This window comes from Mauremys reevesii, linkage group 7 (assembly GCF_016161935.1).
Source record: "Mauremys reevesii isolate NIE-2019 linkage group 7, ASM1616193v1, whole genome shotgun sequence".
NCBI classification, from domain to species: domain Eukaryota; kingdom Metazoa; phylum Chordata; order Testudines; family Geoemydidae; genus Mauremys; species Mauremys reevesii.
Window position 1 is genome coordinate 104,941,160 of NC_052629.1, and position 22,768 is coordinate 104,963,927.

At 47.2% G+C, this 22,768-nt stretch overlaps 1 long non-coding RNA gene across 1 annotated transcript; it reads left to right on the forward strand.

Annotated features, from left to right (window-relative positions):
• On the forward strand, positions 1-21,394 carry LOC120408920. The gene is made up of 3 exons (XR_005601007.1): positions 1-38; positions 13,321-13,376; positions 21,127-21,394. It is a non-coding gene; the product is annotated as an uncharacterized LOC120408920 (long non-coding RNA).
• Positions 21,395-22,768: the final 1,374 nt, after the last annotated feature.

The following is a 22,768-nucleotide window of genomic DNA, read 5'->3' on the forward strand; positions in this document are numbered from 1 at the left end:
CAGTTTAGCATCCTGGTCTCATGGCAGGAGGAGGAGAGGTAAGAGAAAGGCAGAGTGGTCAGTGGCTAGACCACCAGACTGGGACTCAAGAGACCTTGGAGGGGGTGGGGTCTGGCTTTGCCACAGGCCCGCTGGGTGGCCTTGGCCAAGTCACTTCACCTCTCCTTGTTTCCATTTCCTCTCCCATCATTTACCGACCTTGTCTATTTGGAGGATGAGCTTGGAAACTCTTGATACATGTTTAAACAACACCTGTGCCAACAATGGAGACAGTTAGCACCACTTGAGGAGACTGTTTTGTGACGTAGGCACCTGCCCCATGAAGAACTGAAACCACTAACTCATTTCCCATCGGCCATTGAGCAGCTCTGAGAAGGGCTTTGCACCGGGGGTTCTGCCTCTCTAACCACTCCTATGATGAGCCAAAATCAGAGCTTTGTCCCCAAACCTCTTCCTTTGTCACACCAGCAGAGAGCGGTAAAATGATGATTTCTCACCACTTCCTGCGGTGTGCAATCAGTAAGGCATCATGCCCCCCTCCCCAGTCGGTTGCTCAGATGTGGAAATCCTTCATCAAAAATCCCTTCTGCTAGCAGGGAGCTGGGATTTGGCCAGGGGCGGCTCTAGGCATTTTGCCGCCCCAAGCACGGCAGGCAGGCTGCACACCTGCGGGAGGTCCGCCGAAGCCGCGGGACCAGTGGACCCTCCGCAGGCAAGCTGCCGAAGGCACGCGCTTGGCATGCTGGGGCCTAGAGCCGCCCCTGGATTTGGCCATGCTAGGAGAACAAAGAGCGGCTCTCCCAGGGAGGCTAGATGCTTTGGTTTTGTTGAGAGTCCATCTTTATGGCCAGCTAGAGCTGTCATAAAAAGGTAGGAAATGTGAGGAATGTATATATATATATATGTATATATATACACACACACACACACACACACACACACCTGCAAAAATTCATTAACATTTGTTACACATTTTCAGAAATGACCAGAGATTTGTGATGTGTCCATTTTTTGATGTCATCTTGGGTCATCTTTAAGGATCCTGATTTTCAGTAAGGGCTGAGCATCAGGCCCCTTGAAGGATCTTAGCTGGGGCACCCAGTCACTACTCACTTTTGAAAATGTAGGTCAAACTTGCACTGTCATTCTGGATCCATTTGCCGCTCCTCTCCCCATGAGGCTTTTCCCAAAGTTTTCACATCAAAACAAGCAAAATGTTGGAAAAAAACTCCATTGACCTCTCTTGATGACCAGATCGATCCCTGCCTGCATTTGATTTTGAATTTTAAATTTCAAAGATGCTGAGGCTTACAACCAAAATTAGCATCAGTAATGAACAGTAAAAGACCCATTTCCAGTATTTTTTGTCGTTGCTTGGTAAAATACCATGACTTCTCAACAGTTACTGTGTGTGTGAAATTTGGACAGTTAAGTAAAATCAAAACCAAATGCAAAACTAGCAGGATTCTAAGGTTTTTTAACTTAATTGTGAATGATTCACGCAGTCCTAGCAGAGTCTACAGTAAGTCTGTCTGGTTGTGTAACGCCAACAGACCCCGGTCATCGTCGGGCAGGATCGAACGGGGATCTTTGGAGTTTAGTGCTTGAGTCTCTACAGCATGAGCTAAAACACATGGCTGTTAGCTATGGCTGTAGAGCAGGCTAATTTAACTCTCTCTAAGTGGTCTCAGTGCCACTAGATGGAACAGAACACCACACCCAGAAGGTGTGTGGGTTACACTTGCTCCTGGGAATACCACATTCCTCTTGATTTTGTTTTCTGAGTTATAATATTTTGCTGTTCCATAGCGTCTACCAGATGAAGATCTCAAATCATTTTATAAACATCAGTAAATGTGGCATTAAAACCCAACCCGCCTGTGAGCTAAGTATCCCCATTTTACAGATAAGGAAACTGAGGCACAGGGGGCGACATAACATGACCAGGTAACACAGTGAGTGGTAGAAGTGGGCATAGAACTGGATCTCTTCAATCCCAGCCATGGAATTAACCTCATGTCCAGCCTTCTGTTTATCCCATTTGCTCTCTTGATATTGTTGTATTGTCTCTTTTGTGTGTCTGAGCATCCTGGGCGCATCCCTGTCTTTTTTTTCCATTAATCCCAATGCCTACCCCCTCTTAGGAATTACATATGGTGACTCATGCATTAGTCTTGTGTCAGTCCCTATATTGCCTTTCTGTTTGTGCTATACTGGTTCAGCCTATTTTAAATCTGTGTGTATGTGTACTGTGGCTTTCAAGCCTATCCAGGAATGGTTTAGTGTTAAGTTAATTAACAAAAAAGGAATAGAGGGAAGGGAGAAACAATATTAGCAGAGTAATTGTCCTAGTGGCACTGTAGTTAAGGGGGTACCAGATGGTCCCATTATAAAGTAGGCCCCTATGAAGATGAGAAGGGCTAAACAAGGATTTGTTCTACTCTTGAGTGCCTAATGATTGAGTCACCAAGGAGGCCTTTCATTTGCTCTTTAAAGGGCAGCTTCTGTCTTTATTGGAGTCCTCTAGATTAATGGTGCGAAGCAGCCTCAGTGAGCAATGCAAAGCAGTGTTGCATGAGTGCAGTGGTGGATTAGTCACTGGGCCAACGGGGCCCGTGCCCAGGGGCCCTGGCCAATTGGGAGGGGTCCCGTGCCCCGACCTGCTCCGCCTGCCTGGCACTCCTGCCCAGGAGCATGTTTGGGGCACCAGGGCTTCCCTCACTCCCTGGCAGGAGCCCTGGGCAGCAGGGGCGGCTCCAGGCCCCAACATGCCAAGCGCGTGCTTGGGGCGGCATGCCGCGGGGGGTGCTCTGCCGGTCGCCGGGAGGGTGGCAGGCAGGCAGCCTTCGGCGGCATGCCTGCAGAGGGTCCGCTGGTCCCACGGCTTCGGTGGAGCCGTGACACCAGCGGACCCTCCGCAGGCACGCCTGCGGGACGTCCACCAGAGCCATGGGACTGGCGACCGGCAGAGCGCCCCCCATGGCATGCCGCCGTGCTTGGGGCGAAATATCTAGAGCCGCCCCTGCTGGGCAGGCAGAGTGGGGCAAGCCCCACATCCTGACTCCATTTCCCCAGCAGGAACACAGGGGAGGAGGGACTGCAGGCGGAAGGGGTAAGGGGTCTTCCACTTGTGCTGGCCCAGGGGGCCTCACAAACCTCTAATCCGCCTCTGCATGAGTGTAACAGACAGCAGCAGTTCGTCTATTGTCTTTTGGCACCCAGAACTCATTGCTGGCTTAGAAGCACATTCCAGCTTCATGCATTGGCTTGTTGCTTCATTAGCCGGCTAATAATGGACCAGATCCTGAACACCTTCCATAGCAAAACTCCCATTCACTTCAGTGGACATTTTGTCTGAATAAAGATGGCAGGATCTGGCCCATTCATAATAGATATTTTATTATAGGTCTCATATTGTTAAACTAAAGCTGGCAAAAGCTTCCCTTACAGGCAAAGGAGAAAAGAATCTCCCTGTTCTCTGAAATGCCCCTTTCCAGCCCTGTTTGTTGTGCCTCTCCTTTGGATTACCACATGGTCACATTTTATCTGGCCATGGCCAGTGACTTGACAGATATGAATCAGAATGGAGGCCATAAACCCTTTTTCAGTTGATGAGAGAGACCCGTTAATTGTGTTACGGAAGAGGAAGGTGATGCCCCAAAGTTGCCTTTCCGCTTAGCATTGCTCACCAGCCTTCGCAAAATACCACAAGGGAATTTATCCCAATAATAGTTTGTCAAGAATATGTTTATCCAGTGTTTATTTCCGGGCTGACCAAAACCTTTAAATCTGATCAGGGACAGAATCCTCCAGAATGCCGATTTAATGACAAGAATTCTCAGGAGTGCTGTACGGAGCTGGGAGAGGCAGTCAGCTCGTTATCTTCCCCCCGGTGGCAACATTTTTTGTGCACAACTTTGGATGTGCTGGCATGTGCAAAAATCCACCCTTTATAATGAAATGCTAAAGCCATTTCTGGAGCAACAAGCGCTTTTGTCCACCCTACACATCCACATGGATGCATTGCTCATTGCTTCAGCATGTAGCCAAGCAAAACTGACCCACATGGTCCAGCTGAGACTGTTTACCTCTATTACACATTTGTATCATGCATCCTTTTGTATGAGCTTCGCTTCTTTTTCTAAGGATATGTGTGCTCTATTGAACGATAATGTCCATAGATGAATGTTATCATTACTTGCGATAACATCCTAGACTGTTAATCCAATCCCCATTCACTGTGTTGTTTATTTTCAGCTTTCATTTCACTGAGTTTAAAGAAGGAAACTGAGACTGGGCAATTTCACTTTTGTTTATAGTAAGTTTCATTTTTTGCATTCTTAGTCATTTTGGGGTTAAAGAAGAGCATGGAATAATTTAAATCCAGTCCCCAGCTATGCCACTGTAGCGCATCTGGTGAAGACGCTCAATGCTGATGGGAGAGAGCTCTCCCAGGGGCATAATAAAACCACCTCCACTAGAGGCAGTAGCTCTTCTGCCAACAGTGCTGTCCACACCAGGCTTAGGTCCGTGTAACTTACGTCGCTCAAGGGGGTGGCTTATTCACACCCCTGAGCGACATAAGTTATAGCAACATAAGTGGTGGTGTGTACAAGCCCTTAGGTCCTGATTTAGCAAAGCACTTCCATACAGCTTTAATTCTAAACATGCAACGATAGAACTACACTCATGCTTAGAGTTAAGCATGTGGTTAAGTGCTTTTCTGTATCGGGTCCTTAATCTGTGCCCTGAGAAAATTCACAAACTACCGTGCTTATGTATTTAATGGTATATATAGTTGCCTGCTTTAGTTAATAGAATCTAATCCATGAGTCAAAACTGCTGGAGTTTTTATGGGCCAGTATATCAGTGGAAACTTTGATGGAAGTAGAATTTGGGGATAACCTTGGTACTCCATTTCCTTCCTGACATTTACCATATCAGTAAAGCATCAGAAAGCCCAGTTTGGCACAGTTTGGTTCCACCGTCAGTTTTTACAACAGAGAGACTCAGTGCTGGAATAGCAAGAGTTCTGCCGGTCAAAACTGAAGCACATTGGCAGTATTTTATGAGCTGGAAGACTGGGGTAGGATGGTCCGGGATGTAGGTTAGGGTTGATGTGCATTCACAGAGCTGTGTGTGCAGCCTAGGGCTGGAACAGCAGGAGGTACTGCAGGACAAGATGGAGGTGCACTGGCAGAGCCGTGTGGTACTATAAGCTTGCATGTTACCTGCCTCCTGTAGATCTTGCTCTGTTTCTTTTCAGTCCTTCATTTTCATGAGCATTAGTTTCACCCCCAAATATAACAAGCAAATGAAATGCTAGTCAGCAAGTACCTTTTGTCCAGGGTCATTTAGGTACTAAAGACAAGAGCAGAAGGGTAATCTTTAGAGACAATAAAGAGTGGAGATCTCCATAATGGCTCAAGTTCCATTTGCGTGGTCTCTGATGTGCTACTTAACTGCCTTACTCAATCAAGGTGAGCGGGTTTTTTCCCGCTCTCTTTATATATCTGGAAAGAAAATAATCTCTCCCTTGCTTTAGCTGAGCCGAACTGCATCTTTCACACACCAGGTGAAGTGTGATCACAGCTAAGTGACACCCATTAGACCCTATAAAATTAGGATTAGCCAGGATGGCTTCCTGCATTAGATCAATTTAAGTCACTGGCTGGTGGAAAGGAGCGAGATTCTTTACTCTGCTAACTGGGGAGTGTTTTTCTGTGACAGTATGTGGTGCGAATATTTTTTTGTCCTTAAAGGAATTGATTCTGCTTGCATCCTCCGTTGCACCCTGCCTTATGAAGCCCAGCATGTTTTTTTTTAAATTGGGATCTTTTAGTTGCTATTGATATCTGTAAGGCATGAAGAGGGTACACAGTGCACTTCAAGCAGTTCTATGGCAGAAATGTCTCCATGTAGTAACTAATGGCAGGTTTATTGCCACACGCAGCAGGAGTGGAGTAAGGCAGGGTTCAGGGAGCCAAGCTGTAGGCTAGGAGAGGGCCTACCACCCCTCTACGTATGGGGCTGTGGGGAGTAGGGCACTGGCAGAAAGTGCTAAGCTTGGCACTTGGGGCTGGGAAGGAGGTAGCACTGGCAGGGCAGGGAGCCAAGATTCCTGGGGAGAGGGATAGTTCAGTGGTTTGCACATTGGCCTACTAAACCTAGGGTTGTGAGTTCAATCCTTGAGGGGGGCACTTAGAGATCTGGGGCAAAATCAGTACTTGGTCCTGCTAGTGAAGGCACAGGGCTGGACTCAATGACCTTCCAGTTCTATGAGATAGGTATAGCTCCTTATATTATTATTGTGTGTGTGTAACACAGACCCTTTAGTTTGCTGTGTGGCCATTTGGTAGCGATGGACCTGGGCCCTGTTTAGACTTATATAAATACTGATTCAAACCAGAACCTCAAATCTGAACTGCCTTCCCCATGAAGTTCAGGTTTCTGATCTCACTCTGGTTTGCTGCAATGCCAGATTGGGTTTATATTGCAGATGTGGTTCAGATGCACTGCTAAAATGGCAGGAATCTCCCATGAAGAGCTCATGAGATGTCAGTGCCACAGAAATCAAACCCTGATCCTGTTATGGCCTTGAACTCAAATTCCCAACCACAGCCTAGACTTTTAACGTGCAAGGGGAGGGGGCAACTAAGATGACCGTAACTCTTGGTTCACCATGGGTCTGGAAGCACTTCCTATCGCATGCTTAACAATGACCAACGGGGGAGGGAAGGGCACAAGTGATCCAAGAACTCAGTGATCCTGGGTCAAAAGTGTTGAGTGAAGGTTGATGCTTATTTCGTGCAAACATCTCACCCAGCCCTAATGGTAGCCATCCGCAATGGGTGGAAATAGCCTGGCAATGCAGGAGAATGAGGGTAGGCTCTCACTGCAGTGGTGTCTTTTTAATTCAGATTTGATGGAATAGAATTGTATATCGATTAAATCCCAATATATGATTAAAAAGATATTCTTTGAGCTTTCCCAGCCAGGCCATGACTTCTGCATACCCGTTATGGGGTGGTTAAACCTCACTGAATGTGTTTGCAATAACCACTCTCCATTTCATTATTAAGCAATAACTCTCTTTATTGAGGCTAAAGTGGATCCTTATTTGAGACATTTCATTTAGAGCCTTACTGGGAAACCCAGCTCAGAGGATGTAAACCAGCTCTTGTTTTATGACTTGCAAGGGGATATGCTCTATATAGTCTCTCTATATACACCTATAATTGTAGTGAATTTAGCCTGAGGGCTCAGTGGCCACTGCCCAGATGCACAGTCCATTATCCTGCAGTCCCCAGCCTCATAGCCAAGACACAGCCCTAAATTCTCTATTACACTGAAATCACCAGAGCTGCTGTCTAGTGCCCACCCTCCTCGGCACTATGTGCACTCTCTCATGTAAACGCACTCAAAGCATTATTTTCTTTTTAACTGCTCCCGTGCACTGGACAGAAAGTGCTCTGACACCACGGCATGACTCCAAAGGGTTTTTCTTCTGCAAAAGCAGAGCCCAGAACTTTTGCATGAATGTTTCAAAAAGCCTGCTAGCCAGATAGGGTAGCTGGGGTCTCCAGCAGCCTCATATCAACATGCTAGGACTAAGCAGCGCTGGTGGATGTACTGAAATGCATCCAGATGGCTTGGAGGTCTTAGGACCCACACAACAACTCCAATCATCCCCATCCAGCAGGCACTGGGTGCTGGGTAAAACCTGAACCAGATTATTTGCAAAGTCGTCTCCACTTTGAGTCCTGGTCAGTGATATCAGCAAGATCCTTTTAGGAGCTTACAGGTGTGCTGTGTGATTAATTATTTTATTATCTCAAAATGTTATCATGATTCTTTCGGGATAAAAACAAGTGGAAGTGTTTATAAGTTACCATTAGCGAAGTCTGTTGCTATCATTGCCCCAGTCACCATGTGCCATGGCTTGCAAGATGCAATATGGGACCATCATCTCTATAAGCACATGGTGGCACGGATTGGGTATAACCACCGCCTTTTATTCAGGATAAATGTACGGCAGTAGTACCCAAAACACAGGCACATGAAAAAGCTGGAGTAGAAGCCGAACCATGTGGTCCAATGGGTTTCAAATGGAGGGGCTAGGGTGGTGTGTGCGTGGGGGGGATGGAGGGGGGGCGGGGGGAGGCAGGGAGAGAGTATGGAACAGCTTCCATATGAGGAGAGTTTAAAAAGACTGGGACTTTTCAGCTTGGAAAAGAGATGACTAAGGGGGGATATAATAGAGGTTTGTAAACTTATGACTGGCATGGAGAACATGAATAAGGAAGTGTTATTTACTCCTTTACACAGCACAAGAATTAGGGGTCACCCAATGAAATTAATAGGCAGCGGGTTTAAAACAAACAAAGGAAGTATTTCTTCATGCAATGCAGAGTCAACCTATGGAACTCTTTGCCAGAGGATGTTGTGAAGGCCAAGACTATAATGAGGTTCAAAAAAGAACTAGATAAGTTCATGTAGGATAGGTCCATCAATAGCTATTAGCCAAGATGATCAGGGATGCAAAACCATGCTGTGGATGTCTCTAGCCTCTGTTTGCCAGAAGATAGGAATGGATGACAGGGGATGGATCACTTGCTGATTACCTGTTCTGTTCATTCCCTCTGAAGCACCTGGCATTGGCAACTGTTGGAAGACAGGACACTGGGCTAGATAGACCATTGGTCTGACCCAGTATGGCCATTCTCATGAGAGACAGAAGCAATCAGAAAGCCAAACAGACAATACAGAGGCACTGGTGATGTGGCCCTGAGAGAAAGCAAAGCGAGAGAGAGAGAATTTTGGGCACAAAGTGCTTGCTGGAAAGGCAGGTTTGGAAAAGCAAGCTGAGGAACTGTCTCCTGCTGTGTTCTGGGAAGCAGAACTTGATGTACAATCTGTGTGAATAAACAGGGTTACATCAAAGAAAATACCTGGCTCTCGTCTCAATTTCTCTTCCTAGTGGAAACAATATGCACAGCTGTAAGCTTTGGCTATCCGCTCGGGTCAAAGGAGGCTAACACTAACACTAATATTGATCAACAAATTTATTTGAGCGTAAGCTTTCGTGGGCTAAAACCCACTTCATCAGATGCATGCAGTGGAAAATACAGTAGGAAGATATATATACACAGAGAACATGAAAAAATGGGTGTTGCCATACCAACTCTAACAAAACTAATCAATTAAGGTGGGCTATTATCAGCAGGAGAAAAAAAAAACTTTTGTAGTGATAATCAGGATGGCCCATTTCCAACAGTTGACAAGAAGGTGTGAGTAACAGTAGGGGAAAAATTAGCATGGGCAAATAGTTTTTACTTCGTGTAATGACCCATCCACTCCCAGTCTTTATTCAAGCCTAATTTAATGGTGTCCAGTTCAGGGCCGCTCAGAGGGGGGGGGGCAAGTGGGGCAATTTGCCCTGGGCCCTGCAGGGGCCCCCATGAGAGTTTTTTGGGGCCCCTGGAGCAGGGTCCTTCACTCGCTCTGGGGGCCCCGGAAAACTCTCGTGGGGCCCGGGCCCCCGGAGCTTCTTCTGCACCGGGTCTTCATCAGCAATTTGGTGGCGGGGGGTCCTTCCGCTCTGGGGCCCGCCGCCAAAGTGCCGGGTCTTTGGCGGCAATTCGGTGGCGGGGGCGCCCCACCGCCGAAGACCCCAGGCCCCCTGAATCCTCTGGGCGGCCCTGGTCCAGTTTGCAAATTAATTCCAATTCTGCAGTTTCTCATTGCAAAAGAATAAATGGACACAAATCAGAGGTCAAGAATTATAACATTCAAAAACCAGCCGGAGAACACTTCAACCTCCCTGGTCACTCGATTACAGACCTCAAAGTTGCAATACTCCAGCAAAAAAACTTCAAAAACAGACTCCAACGAGAAACTAATATTGATAAATATGAGCTGTAGATCTCAAAGTGCTTTGCAAAGGTGGGTGTTCATTGATCTCCCAGGTGGGAAAAATGATGCGCAGAAGAGTTGAGTGACTTTTGTAAGGCCACATTGCGAGTCAGTGGTGGAAGTGGGTTTTCAGCCCAGAACTGCGAATTCCCACCTTATCATGTCACTCTTGCAATATGAGAATTAAATCCATTCAGGTTAGTGTCTGGCACTACAATTTCAATAGTGCTGCTTTGCCAACAGTGTCCAGCTGGGCTTGTTTAGAATTTACAATGAAAGCGGGCTGACGGGCTCATGAGATAATGGATTATTTTGAGAGCTTTCCACCTTTTGGACACTGGTCAAGGTTGGAAGCGATCAAAAGGCATTGCCATCTGCTATCTGTTCTGTAGACCACATGAAACAATTCCACATTGAGACATCACAAAAACCACTAAGAGGCCCCTCGTTCCCCCTCACTGGCAGTCTCAGAAAAATGGCCAAGAACTGAATGAGCCACGGAGACTGAGCTCCCCTCTTCCCCGGAGACACATTAGTGGAGCAGCGGGGGAAGCTTGCCTCGACGTTGCTGTTGTTCCTCTTCTGTAGAGAAGTAGACGAAGCTGGTCTCCCAGCCTGTCAAGGCAGCATCTTTTACCAGCAAAAAATTGCTTTCAATACAAAATGTGCACAGAAATGTGGTGAGGAAGATCTTCTCCCTCTGCCTCCTTCCTCTGGGGAAACATACTGAAAGGACCGCTGCTACCATGCTGACCAATGTTCTCTCGTTGTTTCCTTGAGATCCTGCTTCGGTCTGTCGGAATACACCTGTTGTCTCTTGTCTTATACCTAGATTGTAAGTCCTTTGGGGGCAGGCCCCATCTTTTTGTTCTGTTTGTCCAGTGCATAGCACAGTGGAGTCCAGGTTTGTGACTAGAGCCCCAGGGTGGAATGGTCATACAAATAATAATGATAATAATTAATAATGAGGCAGAGAGATGGGCACAACGCCTCATCCAAACCTGTTAGAACAGGGGACATTCAGATAGAGGTTGGGATCCACACTAAACAACTTGGGCCCATCTCCACTATAGAGCAGAGAAAATTGCCTAAAGGCCATAGCTATATCTTGGAGAGGAGAGAGAGAAATCTCTGATCTTGGCAGTTCTGGGGCTGATGCTGCCATGGTGAGTCCTCCTCTTCAGATCCTTTTGAATCTGGTAGCCAGCAGGGGCTCAGGACTGGTTAGTTTCCCATGGAATATCCAAAAGGTGCTGTTCCTACAAGCATCTTGCCAATGACAACAGAAGGCTAGCCGGGCTTCCCAATTTATTAGGTTTATAACTAGCTGTGCTAATCCCATGGTGTGTGCGCACACATATGCCCCTTCACCCCTTTGTCTCCACTTCCACGCCAGGCAGGGAAGAGCCACTCACACAACTTCCAAATATAAACATATTCATTGGTGATTGGCTGAAAAAGCAGAGGCCAAAGATTGTCACAAAGGATTTGGATCTATTAACAACTGACTCAAACTGTCACCCAGACAAGAACTGGAACTAATGGCCAAACGTAGATAAGTGTGAAAAGGTTTGATGGATTTCTCTGTTGCACAGTGTCTGGGGGTGCTATACATCCTGGTTTTTTCTGGAAGTAGATGGATATTGAGGTTCTTATATGGGCCCCATTATCCAGGAATCTGAGGAGCTCCGTAAGGCTGGAGGGATTTGGACCCTTACCGTCACAGAGTTATCCATGCAGGCACCTGCCATACAATCTCTCTCTGGTAAGGGCTGTTGCTCCGGTTACAAAAGAACTCTGAAAGGGTCTTTGTTTATTAAGAGTTCATCTGCTCCTACTTCCTATGCTGATATTGCGAGTGTGTGCCCATCATTGTAGCCTCAAGCCCCCTGCCTGGGACCACGAAGCTGTGCAGCTTCCTCATACGAAGTGGTGGAGATGACGGCAAGGCCATCACTAAGGATTCTGCTCTGAGGTGGGAAATATGCAGCAGGAACAAAGGTCCTTTCTTCATACAAATGATCCTAGCATTAGAGAATGGGAGATGATTAAAAGCAAAAAAATCTCTGACACTGAAGCAGAATTGTCTCTAAACAGAATGTTTTTCAGTGTTTTCTGGGCAGCCTTGGCAGTTCTGACTGCAGCATCGAGAGCCCTGTTTAAGCCGCTCAGTAAATTGGATAGTTTAAATAATATATGGACTGTCTTTCTGGGGTGGTATGAACGAGTCTGAGCTGTATCGACTTGTTCAGACTTTGACGTACTTCAGCTCCTTTACTGCCATTAGGGTTTTTCTCTTGAGGCGCGATAATCTCATGTACAATTTCTGGATCCTGCATTGGAAAACTTCCGGGCAAAGCTGCACAGACCATTATGCATTTCACAGGGGATTTTGCTGCTCCGGAATTTCCATCCTCTTTTGGTCAGTTTCGTAGATGGAATCTTTGCTGAAGGTAAAAGAATTTAAAAAATACAAAGGTCCTAACGCTTATGCTTCAGGGTTTCAGATGACCATTGGCAAGGATCAGGAAGGGATTCCCCCGCCCCAATATTTTTGGGGGGTTATCGCCTTCCTCTAATGCATCAGGGATGGCCATGGAGGGAGATGGGACATTGGATGTAGAGGGCCAGGGCTCTGAGGTGGCACTGAGCATTCTGTCTCACAGGTGCTTGGCTGGCTGGTTCTTGCTCATGTGCTCAGGGTCTAACTGACTGCCATACGTGGCAGTGTGAGTGTGGGTCACTTGCCAGGATTATCTGGGTATATCTCACCTAATCATTTCTCTGCCATTGCAGGGACCTTGAGCACTGGTGTACCTCGGTCTCTCCTATTCTCAGCCTGTGGCACATAATGGTATAGTCTCCTGTGGGTCTCATTTCCATTGGTGGGTTTAGTGTGTGTGTGGGTTGCTGGGTGGTGTTGGTAACCTGTGATACACAGGAGGTCAGAGTGGATGACCTAGTGGTCCTGTCTGGCCTTAAACTCTGTGAAAGACAACTGGGAGAGATGGTAGAAGAGAGGAGATTTTCTCCATCTTTCCACTGAAAGGACACAATCAGTTTCACTTTCTAAATCCAGGCCCAGATTTTCCCCTGCATTCAGGCTGTTTTTTGGTTATTCGCACTGTGGTGTTATCTAGAGTCCACGTGAGATCAGTGCCTCATCATACCAGGTGCAGTATTGCAAAAATTAATCCTTGCCCCATAGTGCTTATGATCTAAACAGATAAGATCGAGGCAGGATGGGAGAGAGGAAATATCATTATTCCAGTACTACAGATGGGGAACTAAGACATAGAAATATTAAGTGACTTGCCCAAGGTCACACAGGAAGTCTCTGGCAGAGATGAATACTGACCCAAGATATCCTGAGTTCCTGCCACTCCTTTTATCCTTTCTCTCCAGCAGTGCAATTTGGGCCTGAAGCCAGCATAACCAGCCATGAAAACAATCACCCAAGGGTAAGCTGAACATAGCATTTCTGACACCATCCCTGCCCCATGGCCAATGTTGGCGGTATGACCGATGAAAAGGAGGTGTGGCTGGATTGGCGGGTAGTGATCAATCTATTGGGGATCGATTTATCGTGTCTAGTGTAGATGTGATAAATTGATCCCTGATCGCTCTGCCATCGACTCCTGTACTCCACCATGGCAAGAGGCTTCAGAGGCGGAAGCGGAGTCGACAGGGGAGCGGCGTCCATCGACCCCGCGCCATGAGGATGAGAGGTAAGTCGACCTAAGATACGTCGACTTCAGCTACGCTATTCTCATTGCTGAAGTTGTGATCCGTAGTTACTATAACAGCCCCTTGGGCCCATTACAACTGCTGCAAATTAGATGCTGGGGCACTGGCCCAGTGCACAATGCTTCCTGGATCCTGTAAAAAATGTCTTAAAGCCACCTTGCACCCCGTGCAGCGTGTGTTCTAAAGCCGCAGCCCAGGATCGCGGCCCACAGCATTATCACAGTTCTCGTTTCTTCTATTTCATGCTGATCCACTTTGCCTGCTGAGAACTCACTGTTTGTCTGAGACATCATTTTCACTTTTGTGGATTACAAATAAATCAATACAACATATTTAAATAGCAACGACAAAGGGTATTCAATCGCTCTTTGCATTTTGACGTGCGTAGTACAAAGCTGCAGGAATCAGAGGCACTCAGATGATTCTGCGCCTAACAATATGTAAGTTAAGTGAGTCTCTCTGCATTATTTTGGCAAACTGCCGCAGAAGGAAAAGGTCCTCCCCTCTCCAATGCAATTTCCTCTCTTGAAAGGTTTGGACAATTACTGCATTTTACCTTTTCCGCCACAGTGTGGACACTTTCTTCTTTTTAACAACTTGTCTATGAGCATTTCAGCTTTAGCTTAATAAGAAAGGATTGATGTTTGCACTTTGTGCAGAGGTTGTGTGGGGAGACATTTCCACTTGTAGCGCTAAGACGATGATTGGAAAAAAAAATACAAAAGATGTGAAAAAAAAAGCTTTCCAAGCAGAGGGACGCTGGCAAACACGGTGGTGTGTACCTTAAAAATGAAAATAAAACAAAAAACAAAAAACAACCCAACCCCAAAATATCATTCCACAGTGCACACAATTGTTCCCCTGCGGAGAGGATAAGAGAGAGAACAAATCTCCTGGGACAGATCCTAGGCAAGTCACTTAATGTACTACTGGAAAGGACTCAGCTACTACAAGGGTGGGATAAGAACCTACAGATAACAGAATAAAAGAAAAGTGGGATTTGAAGCCATGAGGATGCTGCCACCACCACTATCTTCCTCATTACTGCAGCTGGTACAGTGTGGGGAGCTGTGCAACAAGGGACTAGCTTCTGGAGAACGCCCCAGAGCCAGAGGTTCTTTATGTGAATATGCCCAATACCTGAATGCAAACAAGCCAACTGAAGGAAATATCTGATATGTTTTGGATTTTGCATCCTGGCAATGGCAGATATATGCTGTGAACCAACTCCCATATTGGAACAAGGGCACCACTCTAGAGCCAATATGCCGCCGGCTAACATCAAGAGATGCCCAACACCAAGAGATGCCCATCAGTGATGGAATTGAAGAAAGTCAAGGGTCAGAGGCCCCACTCCTGCTCTCCATTGTATGTTCTTAAGCAGGAAAAGCCTGTCCTATGTCTCAACAACCCTTCCCATGGGAAATGACTGCCTAGGAAGGAGTACTGCGGAAAGAGATTTGGGGGTCATAGTGGATCACAAGCTGAATATGAGTCAACAGTGTAACGCTGTTGCAAAAAAAAAGCAAACATAATTCTGGGGTGTATTAGCAGGGGTATTGTAAACAAGACACGAGAAGTAATTCTTCCGCTCTACTCCGCGCTGATTAGGCCTCAACTGGAGTATTGTGCCCAGTTCTGGGCACCACATTTCAGGGAAGATGTGGACAAATTGGAGAAAGTCCAGAGAAGAGCAACAAAAATGATTAAAGGTCTAGAAAACATGACCTATCAGGGAAGATTGAAAAAATTGGGTTTGTTTAGTCTGGAGAAGAGAAGACTGAGAGGGGACGTGATAACAGTTTTCAAGTACATAGAAGATTGTTACAAGGAGGAGGGAGAAAAATTGTTCTTCTTAACCTCTAAGGACAGGACAAGAAACAATGGGCTTAAATTGCAGCAAGGGAAGTTTAGGTTGGACATTAGGAAAAACTTCCTAACTGTCAGGGTGGTTAAGCACTGGAATAAATTGCCTATGGAGGTTGTGGAATCTCCATCATTAGGGATTTTTAAGAGCAGGTTGGACAAACACCTGTCAGGGATGGTCTAGATCAGGGGTCGGCAACCTTTCAGAAGTGATGTGCCAAGTCTTCATTTATTCACTCTAATTTAAGGTTTCGCGTGCCAGTAATACATTTTAACGTTTTAGAAGGTCTCTTTCTATAAGTCTATAATATATAACTAAACTACTGTTGTATGAAAAGTAAATAAGGTTTTTGAAATGTTTAAGAAGCTTCATTTAAAATTAAATTAAAATGCAGAGCCCCCTGGACCGGTGGCCAGGATCCGGGGCAGTGTGAGTGCCACTGAAAATCAGCTCGCGTGCCGCCTTTGGCACGCGTGCCATAGGTTACCTACCCCGGGTCTAGATAATACTTAGTCCTGCCTTGAGTGCAGGGGACTAGACTAGATGACCTCTTGAGGTCCCTTCCAGTTCTATGATTCCCTTCCTTCCATCTTATTTGTTATGTACCAAGAGCATGCTCAGTGATGTAGAAAACACAGAGGAATACATGACCTCTGCTCCCTAGAACTTATAGTCTATAGGCTTAGTCCTGCTCCCACTGAAGTCAGAAGCAAGCCCACTGATTTCAATTGGAGCTGCATCAGGCTGGGCAGGCAAAACAATAGACACAGGTTGATCAGCTGGAGGTTGTGACAGGTTACCCCAGTGGTGAGCTGGAGCCGGTTCCCATCGGTTCCCAAGAACCGGTTGCTAAAATTAGACCTCTGTGACGAACCGGTTGTTAAAGGACCAGGAGGTGGGCAAAGAACTCCAGTCTGCAGGCCGGACCATCCTGTTGCTTCCAGGATTCCCAGCTGGGGAGGCTGAGGCTCCCACGGCCCCTCCCCTGCTTCCCCCCAGCTGCAGCGTGGCCAGCTGCCGGCACCAGCTGGGCAGCTCAGCTGAGCTCGGGAAGAGTCCTGCTGCCGCTTTTTGAGCATCCCGGCAAGGTGTGTGTGTGAGGAGGGGAGCGGGGGGGGGTGGATGCTGCAAGCTCTAGGGCTGGCCGGAGGGGAGGGGGCAAGTGGGGCAATTGGCCCAGGCCCTGCAGGGGCCCCCAGCCCCACGAGGATGTCTCCTCCAGGCCCTCCCCCACTTCCCCCACCCCTTAGAGCTGCAGCATGGCCAGCAGCTGGGCAGCTCAGCTGAGCTCTGAGCTGCCGGCAAGGTAAGGGGGCAGGGGGCTGTGAGCTCTGGGTCCGTGGGGTGGGGTAAGTAGGATGTCTCCCCCAGCCCCTCTCCCCTCCCCCCCGCAGGCCTGCAGCGTGGCCAGCAACTAGGCAGCTCAGCTAAGCTCCTGAGTCGTCCTGCTGCTTTGAGCCTCGGGCAAGGGAAGGGGGGGGGCTGTGAGCTCCAGGGCTGCAGGGGGGGGGGGAAGTGGGGCAATTTGCCCCAGACCCTGTAGGGGCCCTCAACCCCACAAGTATGTCTCCCCCAATCCCGGCCTCTCCCCTGCTTTCCCCCCTTAAATCAGAACTTTTTATAGGGAACCCGTTGTCAAGATTTTGGCAGCTCATCACTGGTTACCCCCCTCTTCTGGGTGCCACCTGGGACTGGGGTACCACTGAGCCCACCTGACCCACCAGCCTGGGCTCCCTTTACTCTTTATTGCTTCATATACTAAAGAAACTGATTGTAAGTATCACATTCTCATCCAAAATGTTGATTTAGGCAGATTGCAGAGATTCTTGAAAGCTCCAGATATTCCTTTCACAGGCCAGACAACCCTCTAGCCTGGGCTCAGCCCTTCTTCCCTTGTCCAGTCTTTTTGTTCTCAGATGTTTCCAGCAGTCCTCTTTCCTGGGCAGGGAGTCAGTGAGGAATGAACCACGATGATGTCATTCCCCTGCCTTAAATAGTTTTTGCAGGTGGTGGGAATCCTTTGTCTCCCAGTTTGATTCCCACCCCCAGTCAGTGGAAAAACACTAGTATAGCATGGTGTCAAGTATCAGAGGGGTAGCCGTGTTAGTCTGGTTCTGTAGAAGCAGCAAAGGAGCCACAGGACTCTTTGCTGCTAGTATAGCATGGAGTCCAGTACCTGGTGACTTGGTCACATGTCCCTGCAGCCATAACTCAGAGTCTGTTTGCAGTGTCCCCAGGAAGGCTTCCTGGTGGGAGATTAGCATCCTCTAAGACCAGGGGTTCTCAAACTTCAGTGCACCACAACCCGCTTCTGACAACAAAAATTACTACATGACCCCAGGAGAGGGGCCTAAGCCAGAGCCAGCCCAAGCCTCACTGTCCAGGGCGGGTGGCCAAAGCCTGAAGCCTGAGCCCCACCACCCTGGGCAGGGGGGCCAAAGCCAAAGCCCCCGGGCTTCAGCCTCAGACAGGGGACCTGTAACCTGAGCCCAGCCACTCAGGGCTAAAGCCCTTGGGCTCGGGCTTCGGCCCGGGCGGCAGGTCCCAGCAAGTCTAACAGCAGTCCTGACAACCCCATTAAAACGGGGTCACAACCCACTTTGGGGCCCCGACCCACAGTTTGAGAACCACTGTTCTAAGACCTATTGTTCTCCCAAATGGCCCTTTCCAGCGAGCCATCTAGACTGATTGCATTCTGGCTGGTGGGCCTTCCCTGGGTGTAAACACATTTGTAATAGATGCATAGATAATAGTCCTAACTTCAGACACATAAATGAAACATGCCTACAAATAGGATAACCATATTCAGTAAATCATAACCTTTCCAGTGATATCTCACGTGCCTTATCTTGCATAAGATATATCATAGTTATGCCATAATCATATCATAACAATATCTTTATGAAGAATATGGGGTGCAATGCCACAAAGGTTATCTTTCTAAGAGGGCTTTGTGACTTATATAGCTCCTCCCTCCCTACTGGGCACTTGAGTTACATTGCCTCATCCTGCTTTGGTCTTTCACAGCACTCCTCAGGACACAGAGTGCTCTCTTTAAGGGGTCTCTCTTCGCTATTATAGCTCATATCTTGCTCAGAACTCATTTGAGCACAAAACTGGTCTAAGTGCCAGTGAAACCCCATGTCTTGATCAAACCAGTCAGTGGGATAAAATAGTTTAGATAAAAGCTCAACTTAGCAAAATTGTCATGCAGCCCGTGTGTGTGTGTTTGTGTGTATACACACGTGTTTGTAACACCCCTGCCTGTTCCCTACCAACAGGCTCTGGAGGGCTGTAGCAATGCCATGGAAACCCTGGAAAGGCGTTGCATGTTTGCTGCATGGATGGTCCACATGCAAGACTGGTTTCCTGAGCCAGATTCTGCTCTCCGTTACCCTGATGTAAATCCAGAACAACTCAGTTGGCTGCACTGGAGTCACTCTGGGTCTACACCAATGTGACTGACATTAGGATCTGGTCCCCTTTCATTTTATTAGGTGTCGGGTAAAAGAATTTCACCGTGCCGGCATTTTATGAAAACAGAGCAAAGTGTGGCACACAGACCTTCAATCTCCCATTGGAGATAAAGCACCTTCATTTACCAGCTCAGAAAATCAATACCTGTGATTTGATATGAGCATTTATATTCACTTAACTCCTTTCTATCACTGAGCCATAGGGGGAGATCAGGAGAGCTTCATTTAGTTCAGCAGAATCTGCAGAACAGTGCAGAGCAAATTGTATTCCACCGTCCACAAGTATTAATTCTCCTTGCCAATATTCTTTCTAAGCGCCTCTCTCTTTCCCACCGTGATCAGACAAAGTTTAACCTAGAAATGTGGCCAAATTGCAGACCACCGGCTAATAACATGGACCATGGCATTGTACTGTGTAGTCCTTTCTTTATTTAGGTTCAGTCCACGACCACCAGCCCATGAGGCCAGGGGCGGCTCTAGGAATTGCGCCGCCCCAAGCAGGGCGGCACGCTGCGGGGGGCGATCTGGCAGTCGCCGGTCCCGCGGCTCCGGTGGACCTCCTGCAGACGTGCCTGTGGAGGGTCCGCTGGTCCCGCGGCTCCGGTGGACCTCCCGCAGGCACGCCTGTGGATGCTCCACCGGAGCCGTGGGACCAGCGGACCGTCCGCAGGCATGTCTGCGGGAGGTCCACCGGAGCCGCCTGCCGCCCTCCCGTGGCACGCCGCCCCAAGCACGCACTTGGCATGTGGGGTCTGGAGCCGGCCCTGCATGAGGCAGCACTCCATCTTGATTGGAGCAGAAGGTTGCTGAGCTCAAGATGGAGGATGGGACCGTCTATCATGCTGATCACTCTGAAGTATCCAGGTGCAGAGTGCTACAAAAGTCATGCTCTTGGCCTACACCAGTGCCGTGAACATTGAGTGCTGTTAACAAGCTCTGTAAGGCCTCCATGTTCATGGGGAGCTGCCAGGGGAATTTAGGGGTGCAGTCTATGCCCTCGGCTGTGTGGTAACACTGGCTGCTGCTTAGTTCTAGCCCTCATGTGGAGGGGAATAATCAGGAAATAAATAATAAACAAAAAAAAGTCATCTTGTCAGCGTGCAGGAATGGGAATGAAGAGCACTGACCAGTGATGACCTTTTGTTTACATTTCCCTCTGAAAGGGAGAAATAATTGCAGTTTCTGTGTGATGCTGCCTTCAAATTACACCCTCTCTCCCTGCTCCGTTCAAGACTAGCCAGTGATGACATTAGAGTCCTGAATCAAACTAAGTGGTTTCTATGGTGTCAGGCTGAAATTATGAATCTCAGAGTCCGCCAGCTTGGAGAAGGCGCAGCAGCGGACACATAATTAAAACCGAGCGAGAGAATAGAAGCCACATTGTATCTGAATAGCAACGAAATTGCACTTCCGAGCACTGGTTTAGAAAAAAAAAATAGATATGCTTAGAAATGCAGTTAAATGCATAATCAGGGAATGGGAACAATGCACTCTGCTGGTATTTTATTGCTGGCCTCAGCTTTGCCACCTCCCTTCCCCTGCCTCCCATCCACTGCCTCGTAACAAAGTGGATAGCTTGGAGAATAATCAGTCAAAAAGGTAACACGATAATGCATTTGGTTCTGGGACCTGGGCTCAAGTGCTTCCTGCTATGGTCCTTTCCCACTGAGCACGGCCACAAGCAGAGAGATGATTGAGGAGAGACACGGGAGAAAGGCTGGGGTGTTGGGAAGCAGGGCTGATTTGGTAATTTCAGCAGTCATTAGCCAAGCTCATTGTGAGTTTGATGGATCTGTGCTGCTTTGTTACAGTTAAGTGGACTGATTGTGGAACACAGAAACATTTTTAGTGACATGACGGCTAATTTAGAAACAGGGTAGGGGGAAGAACATGCATTATTCCATAATTAAATGTCGCTCCTGAACTGGTCCTGTAATAAATTCCCTTGGGAAACCGAAGTCTGATTTCTCTGCTACAAGTAAAACAAGGGGAATGTCAGGATTCTTCTACTGAGCTATAGCACAATGGGGCCCAACCTGCTTGTGGTCTTTATGCGTTATCCCAATATAAATGGTTCAATACTAATAATGAGGTTATTTTACTAAATCCTTCCTCACCCAGGGACCACGTGTCCCAGAATCTAGAACAAAATTCAGAGGATTCCACCCACATCTGAAGCCACACATCACATCCATCATTCCTCCAGAAGAGGAGGTCTGAACAGCAACACGCTCCATGCAAAACGAAGGATACTGCAGCTGGGATCGGAACTCACCCTGGGATCTGAGCAGGCTGAGTGCTTTCAGGCTCATGCATCATCAGCTCTGTGACCGAGATGACATTTCCGGCAATCTCCTTGAAAAACCTTATTGAATTAAGTTTAACTATCTTTGGGGGTCCATTGTATTAAAAATGCAAATGTTATGTATTATTGTGGAATCGTATGTAACTTCTCTAGAGGGGAAGAGTGTGGCCAATGTAAAACTTTGAGAAGTATTACAAGCTTAAGATAATTATATTGAAAAGCAGACCAGACAAGAAGGAATTTTTGGGACAAACAGAGTAAAGTGGGAATCTCTAGGGGAAGGTGAATGCAAATTTACCTCCTTTGTAATTATGTAAAAACCCAGCCTTTTGAAGCTACGCCCTGAGAAAAGGACCTTTGTCTGCTCATCAGCTGGTTAGATGAGAACAAGATCAAAGGCCCGAGCTATATAGAGGAAAGAGCGAACTCTTTATGGTTGTTCTTGTTCTGAGCAAAAGCACTTATGAACTTGTAACCCCAGAAACCCCCCTGTGTGGGATTTGAAGAACTGATTACCTACCAATGCTCTTGCTGGAGTTGAAGCTGATCTCCAGTAAACATATTAGAATGCATGTAGGTCTTTATTGCTTTTGTCTGTAATGTTTTTGCCTAGGAATAAATGTGCTTGCTTGGAAAGGGCTGTGTGGTAACTTACAACTGTGGGCAAACACATTGTCTGTAGCCTCTGAAGAGTAAGCAAAGTGCAGATGCTGGGCTGGTTAGGTCATCTGAGTTGCTAGGAATAACATAGTGTAGGCAGGGAACTGTGTAGCCTGAGGGGAAAACACACACAGAGGGAGAGAGACATGGTTCTTCCCAAGAGGTGTGACAGCTGGGGAGCAGGAAGCCTGAAAGTGTGTCCCCTTGCCGGACCATGGAGGGGGAATACAGGGCAGTTGCTTTGAACTGGGACAACCTACCCCAGGAATAAACATATACTTGCACTTTATATTAAGGAGGTATTTATAAATAGTTTATAGGGGGTAATACAAGCGTAATAGGTGTTATAAATGTGTTACAAACGTGAGCAGTGTGTATTATACCAACCATTGATGTGCTTATTAGCCATAGTTATGAGCAACCTATTGATCTGCTGGGCTCTATACACCTGATTTATATCTAGTAATATGTATTAGTATTAACCCTTTATAAAATATTTATAAATGTACCCTTAATATAGAGTGTGACCACAGATTCTGCAAGGAGAACCTGGGCCCCAGTTCAGGAAAACACTTAAGCATATGCTGAACTTTAAGTCCTATTGAAGTCAATGGGTCAGAAAATTTTTAGTTAACAATGGCATTGATGCTGCATGAGTCAGAATAGAATCCAGCTCCCTCTCCCAGTAGCTGTGCCAAAGGGAGAAGAGAGTAGTAAAAGCACATTGTTGTCAGTAGCACCGACATATCTGACCCTGACTACACCCAGGACTGATCTGCTGAGTGAGAACGTGCTGCC